Genomic DNA, 7,385 nt, shown 5'->3' with positions numbered 1-7,385 from the left:
GGTTCCATGGTGTAATGGTTAGCACTCTGGACTCTGAATCCAGTGATCTGAGTTCAAATCTCAGTGGGACCCTCTTTGAATAAAGCGCTGACCCAATCGAAAGTATGAAGCAAAATACTTCATACTTCAAGGCAAGTCCAATTAGCTCAGTTGGTTAGAGTGTCGTGCTAATAAAGGCCTAAAATATGTCTTTCTCTTGCCAATTTCAACAAAACATTTTTTTTTTTCCAAACCCAGGAGAGTGCATACAATTAATGTCGGTTCCATAGTGTAATGGTTAGCACTCTGGACTCTGACTCCAGTGATCTGAATTCAAACCTCAGTGGGACCTTTTTTGACTTTTGCACCGACGGTTCGGAGGACCCAATCAAAAGTACTTTTCAAATCTCGGTGGGACCCTCTTTGAATAAAGCACTGACCCAATCAAAAGTACTTTTCAAAAGCAGTGATCCTCCAAATCTCCTGCTGAAATACTCAGGTTGCCAGGTCCATGAGCATTTCTCCATACACTTATATAAAAAATATCTACATATATTGCTCTTTCTGAACTCTATACTCTCAGCCTGGATTTTGATCCAAGATGGCGGCGTGGTAGCACGCAGCGGCCACTCCGGATCCACAATGGTGCTATTTTTGTTAAAAAAGCCAGACTTTTGCAACACATGGACATCGGAGCAACCGGTGTTCGTGTCTACCATCGCCAGACACTACTGAAATATAAGACTCATGCAAAAACCAAGCTGCATGATGATCTGCAGGAGGCGCTACGCATACTCGGCTTGCTGTGGAGACCAGGCCTCCAGCCCTTGGCGTCGTCTGATGCCGGTGGCCGGGGAAGAGGACGTCGTAAGCGGTGTGCGAGAAAGCGGAAGCGCGGAAAGAGGGCGGGGGTCCATGCTAGGCTAAAAACAAACGCTAGCCGGCCGGCTCTCCCGTCTATCCTGCTCTCAAATGTTTGCTCCCTGGACAATAAACTGGACTATATCCGACTCCAGCAGGCTACGCAGCGTGAGTTTAGAGACTGCTGCGTCTTTGTTTTCACGGAGACGTGGCTCAGCGACAGAGTTCCGGATGCCGCCATTCAGCTAGATGGGCTCGCCTCGTTTCGTGCCGACAGAAATACAACTCTCTGCGGTAAGACTCGCGGTGGTGGCTTGTGTGTTTACATCAACACGGAATGGTGCAAGAACTCTATGCTAGTCTCTAGTTACTGATCATCGCTGTTGGAGCTTGTGACTGTTAGATGCAGACCTTTTTATCTACCACGGGAATTCACCACTGTTTGCATAACCGAGTTTACATTCCCCCAGCGCTAACGCTAAGGAAGCGCTCTGTGAACTGTATGGGGCTATGAGCGAACTGCAGAACGCTCACCCCGACGGACTGTTTATTGTCGCCGGAGATTTCAGCCATGCAAATCTCAAGACAGTGCTCCCTAAATTCCATCAGTATGTGAACTTTGCAACGAGAGGGGCGAACGCGCTTGATCTTGTTTACACAAACATCCCAGGCGCGTACCGGGCGGAGCCCCGCCCCACCTCGGCTACTCAGACCACATCTCTGTTATGTTAATTCCAGCATACAGACCGCTCGTCAGACGCACAAAACCGCTTCAGAAGCAGGTGAAAACCTGGCCAGCAGGAGCCATCTCTGCTCTTCAGGACTGTTTTGAGTGTACTGACTGGCACATGTTCAGGAAGGCTGCAACATATGGCGATTCTACCAACTTGGAGGAATACACAGCATCAGTGACCAGCTACATCAGCAAGTGCATTGATGATGTCACTTTCTCCAAGACCATCACCACACGCTCCAACCAGAAGCCGTGGATGACTGCGGAGGTGCGCACGCTGCTGAGGTCCCGAGACTCCGCCTCAGAGCAGGCGATAAGGCAGCCCTAAGAACAGCTAGGGCCAAACTGTCACGGGCAATCAAAGAGGCAAAGCGCGCACACGCCCAGAGAATCCACAGTCACTTCCAGGACAGCGGTGACAAGCGGCGCATGTGGCAGGGCATCCAGGCCATCACCAACTACAGGACAACATCAGTTGCCTGTGACAAAGATGCCTCCCTTCCAGATGCACTGAACGACTTCTACGCTCGGTTTGAAGTGCAGAACGACGTGATGGCGAGGAAGTCCACCCCTCCTCCCAACGACCAGGTGCTCTGTCTTACCACAGCAGATGTGAGGAAAACTCTACATAGAGTCAACCCACGGAAGGCTGCTGGACCAGACAACATTCCTGGCAGAGTGCTCAGAGGATGTGCAGACCAGCTAGCAGATGTTCTTACTGACATCTTCAACATCTCTCTGAGCAGCGCCGTTGTTCCAACGTGCTTCAAATGCACCACCATCATCCCCATGCCCAAGAAATCTTCAGTGTCCTGCCTCAACGACTACCGTCCCGTCGCACTTACACCCATCATCATGAAGTGCTTCGAGAGGCTCGTCATGAGGCAGATTAAGACCCAGCTGCCCCCCTCACTAGACCCACTGCAGTTTGCGTATCGTTCAAACCGTTCAACGGACGATGCCATCACCACAACCCTCCATCTGGCCCTCACCCACCTAGACAATAAGGACTCATACGTTCGAATGCTGTTCTTAGATTTCAGCTCAGCATTCAACACAATCATTCCCCAGCACCTGATTGGAAAGCTGAACCTGCTGGGCCTGGACACCTCCCTCTGCAACTGGATCCTGGACTTCCTGACTGGGAGACCTCAGTCAGTCCGGATCGGGAACAGCATCTCCACCACCACCACACTGAGCACTGGGGCCCCCCATGGCTGTGTGCTCAGTCCTCTGCTGTTCACTCTGCTGACTCACGACTGTGCAGCAATGCACAGCTCGAATCACATCATCAAGTTCGCCGATGACATGACCGTGGTGGGTCTCATCAGCAAGAACAACGAGTCAGCATACAGAGAGGAGGTGCAGCGGCTGACGAACTGGCGTAGAGCCAACAACCTGTCCCTGAATGTCGACAAAACAAAAGAGATGGTTGTTGACTTTAGGAGAGCACAAGGTGAACACACTCCACTGAACATCGACGGCTCCTCTGTGGAGATCGTCAAAAGCACCAAATTCCTTGGTGTTCACTTGGCGGAGAACCTCACCTGGTCCCTCAACACCAGCTCTATCACCAAGAAAGCCCAGCAGCGTCTCTACTTTTTTCGAAGGCTGAGGAAAGCACATCTCCCAACCCCCATCCTCACTACATTCTATAGAGGGACTATTGAGAGCATCCTGAGCAGCTGCATCACTGCCTGGTTTGGGACTTGCACCGTTTCGGACCGTAAAGCCCTGCAGAGGATAGTGAGGACAGCTGAGAAGATCATTGGGGTCTCTCTTCCCTCCATCAAAGACATTTACAAAAAACACTGTATCCATAAAGCAACCAGCATTGTGGACGACCCCACACACCCCTCACACAAACTCTTTACCCTCCTCCCGTCTGGCAAGAGGTACCGAAGCATTCGGGCCCTCACGGCCAGACTGTGTAACAGCTTCTTCCCCAAGCCATCAGACTCCTCAATACTCAGAGACTGGTTTGACACAAACGTGTCCTGAGTTGCACTTTAATTACTGTCACTTTATAACTGTCTGCTACCTCAATAACTGCTATGTGCATAGAACATTATCTCATAGTATGTTATGTTTACATTTTAGAAACTGTCATCTTTTTGCACTACTGAGTACTGGTCGGCGCTGCACTGTCTATTGTCCTGTTCATTGTCAGTAATTTGTTGTACTGTCCTGTACTTTTTGCACATGTTTGCACGTGCACTTTATATAGGTATATATAGGTAGTTTATATAGGTATTTTATTTCGTTGTGTAGTCTCATGTGGTCCTATGTTGGTCCTTTGTTGTTTTTATGTAGCACCATGGTCCTGGAGGAACGTTGTCTCGGTTTGCTGTGTACTGTACTAACTGTATATGGTTGAAACGACAATAAAAAACCACTTGACCACTTGACTTGACTCATGCATAGTATTTTTCTGATACAATTGAAAATTTGGAATGCAGCACTTTTTGTATTATTGTCTCCTTAAGATGAATCGCTTATGTTGTGTTATTCCTCTATTATAAGCTGATTTGCATAAAAGCACCTTCTAAATCAATAAATGTTATGTAATATAATATAATGTATCAAAAACATAATTTGATTCCCAGATCCGTAAAATTAGTGAAGAACACGTAAAAGAGAAAGTTCCCTCGTGGAGTGTTGGTGGATAAAGCAGACTTTTGTTCTGAATCTCTCTTCTGCTGAGCTCTAATTTGCAGGGTAGCCTCATGGAAATCCATGAGGAAATAAGGTTAGCACTCTGGCCCCAGAATCCAGAGATACCAGTTAAGATCTCGGCGGGACCTTCTGTGACTTTTGTGCCAAAAGGTGCAAAGGACCCAATCAGAAGGACTTTTGTAAAGCTGCAAGACTCCAAATCTACAGTTTGGAGTGAAAATGTACCAACTCTGCTGGCCAGGTCTATCACATTCAAATTGTGATGACCAGGTCTGATATTAGAGAAGAGTTCCTAAAAAGCAAACATCCTCATGGAGAATGCGGGCATCGATCCCACTACCTCTCGCATGCTAAGCGAGCACTCCACCATTTGAGCTAACTCCCCTCCTGGTAGATGGGCAACGTGCCTTCCTTAAATTTTTGTTGTTCCTCAGCTGTGCAGCCCAGAGGTACCAAACCACTCTTGTTTGTTTCCTTTTGGAGTGGGGCATGGGCCCTTCCAATGGTCAGAAAGACCATGTCCAAGGAGTCTCGCAAGGCAGTGATCCTAAATCATATGTGAGTTTTGTGGTCAAGTAGGTCAGCCCCCATGAAGAATGTGACATGGTAAGTTTTTCCAAGGAAACTTCAGTACACATTCAATTTGCCTTAAGAGAAAGCCAGGGTAACTTTTCATCTGAATCTCTCTAGAAAAGTTAGGAGAGCATTAGACTGATAAACCAAAGATCACCGCTTAGATACAGGCTGCCCATGGCCTGTTTCAAACTCCTTATCTGCATAAGGGTAGCAAAGTCAAACCGAGTCAAACAGCTGCCGACCGGTGGTAAATCGGGCATGGCGAAATGGGCAATTGTACGAGGGTACGTGTACGCTGCGTGCCAGCCTAAAACTGTCGCCCATTTGTTCGGGGAGACCCACGGGGAAGATCTGTGACGTGGAGGACCGTCTTGGGTGCAGCGGACCCCCGCCATGGGCGTTTAAAGGAAACCCCCTGAATTTAGCATTTCCAAAGCAGTTCAGCCTTTACCCACGTGATGGCAGCCTCACGTCCCACCTCTGGCTTGAATGAATGGGTGCCTTCACTATTCATATCGATGTCAGTCAGGCGCCTCTCGGGGCAGGGCTGTCCCTCGTTCAATTTGTTGCACTGTGTTCTTTCAATGAGGGAGTGGGACGCAATGCCCCCTTTAGACCCCCATAGACCCCTGTGCCACCCTGGGGGGCGCGGCTGTCCACGGATCCATTATCATCCCCTTGACCCACTATTTTACCCAAATCCAAAATCATAACTCTAGCCCCACCAGCCACCTTGCAATGTCTGCTCTCTTAAGAAAGGTCTACACAAACCTCATTAGGTTCTGATGCTCAGCATGGCATGCCAACGTACATTTATTTTCAGTCATACAAGTACTGCTCTTATCTACATTAATGGGGAAATATTGTATTGCATTGGCTGAAATCATCACTTTTTGGACATGGTTTTTTAACTCCTGGATCAAATTTATGACTTAAAATCACATTAAGGTGACTGTAGGACTCCCCCTGAACAACATAAGCCCTTCAAAACTTTCCACTGACCACGAAACCTTTATTTCTGTGAATGGGTCAAATTGGAGTTGGGATATGCAGATCTCAGCTCTTGACAGACTTGGGAAGCTGAAACTTGTATTTCTGTTCTTCTCCAAGCCTCCTCTTTCTATGGTATACATTTCATTAAGATCGGAGGATGTCAAAAATTTTGTGCGTACCCCTTTAAGGATTTGTGCGCGCAATTTTCGACTCCCTCCGATTTTCTTGAAACTCACAAGATAGAAAGAGGAGGCTTGGAGAAGCACAGAAACAGAGATTTGAGCACAATAAGTCTGTCCAGAGCTGAGATCTGGACATCCCACATGCAATTTGTCCCATTCACAGAAATGAAGGTTTCATGGACTGTTTTGAAGGGTGAACTATGTTCAGGGGGACCTTCTGTGACTTTTGTGCCAAAAGGTGCAAAGGACCCAATCAGAAGGACTTTTGTAAAGCTGCGAGACTCCAAATCTACAGAAGTGAAAATGTACCAACTCTGCTGGCCAGGTCTATCACATTCAAATTGTGATGACCAGGTCTGATATTAGAGAACAGTTCCTAAAAAGCAAACATCCTCATGGAGAATGCAGGAATCGATCCCGCTACCTCTCGCATGCTAAGCAAGCGCTCTACCATTTGAGCTAATTCCCCTCCTGGTAGATGGGCAACGTGCCTTCCTTAAATTTTTGTTGTTCCTCAGCTGTGCAGCCCAGAGGTACCAAACCACTCTTGTTTGTTTCCTTTTGGAGTGGGCCATGAGCCCTTCCAATGGTCAGAAAGACCATGTCCAAGGAGTCTCACAAGGCAGTGATCCTAAATCATATGTGAGTTTTGTGGTCAAGTAGGTCAGCCCCCCTCGCTAGCGAGCAGGTAATGGAGTAGGTTGCAAGTTTAGAGAGCTCTGCACAAAACTATATTTTTTACCCTTTTAAATGGTGCTTTGGTCGACTGTGTGACACAAAAAGACTATCTTAGACTGCCCTGCATCTTCGAAGACGATTTATTCCCTGATAAATGTAAATGGCGAGCAACCTGCGTAAATACAAATATTCGGGTAAGGCCTCTGCTAACAAGATGAGCACCGACACACCGAGCGTTAGTAACGCTAACACAACACCCGAGATTACTGAACAAGCTCAGCAAACTGGAGAACAGATAGATATGATAACGGAGATGAAGGAAGAGTTATTGTCCTCTATAAAAACAGAGATGACCACGCTCTTCCAAACCGAGTTAAAGTCAATCATGGCTAAAGAGTTTGAGGGAGTTAGATCGGAGCTACAAGCAGTTAGACAGGAGATAGCTAACAACACATCGGCTTTTCGGTCAGACCTGGAAGTGATTAGAACAACTGTGTCGGACATGGAAAGAGGACTCTCAGGATGCTCGGATGATATCACGGAGCTACAAAACTCTGTGCGCAAGCTGGAGGAAAATGTTCAAAATCTACAGGAGAAATGTTTGGACATGGAAGGTCGAATGCGGAGGTCAAATATCCGTATTTTGAATGTAGCTGAGGAAGATGGCTCCAGCACCCCTGCTTCTGTTTCAAAGCTGATTAAAAAAG

General features: G+C 47.4%; 2 non-coding genes across 2 annotated transcripts; both read left to right on the top strand.

Moving 5' to 3' along the window:
* trnaq-cug (transfer RNA glutamine (anticodon CUG)) lies at positions 1-72 on the top strand. Its single transcript has one exon. It is a non-coding gene; the product is annotated as a tRNA-Gln (tRNA).
* Positions 73-259: 187 nt separating this feature from the next.
* On the top strand, positions 260-331 carry trnaq-cug (transfer RNA glutamine (anticodon CUG)). The gene has a single exon. It is a non-coding gene; the product is annotated as a tRNA-Gln (tRNA).
* The last annotated feature ends 7,054 nt before the right edge of the window (positions 332-7,385 follow it).

The sequence above is a fragment of the Xyrauchen texanus genome, chromosome 21, assembly GCF_025860055.1.
Source record: "Xyrauchen texanus isolate HMW12.3.18 chromosome 21, RBS_HiC_50CHRs, whole genome shotgun sequence".
In the NCBI taxonomy this organism is placed as follows: Eukaryota; Metazoa; Chordata; class Actinopteri; order Cypriniformes; family Catostomidae; genus Xyrauchen; species Xyrauchen texanus.
The sequence above is the reverse complement of the archived record's forward strand: the minus strand, read 5'-3'. Positions and strand labels throughout refer to the sequence as shown.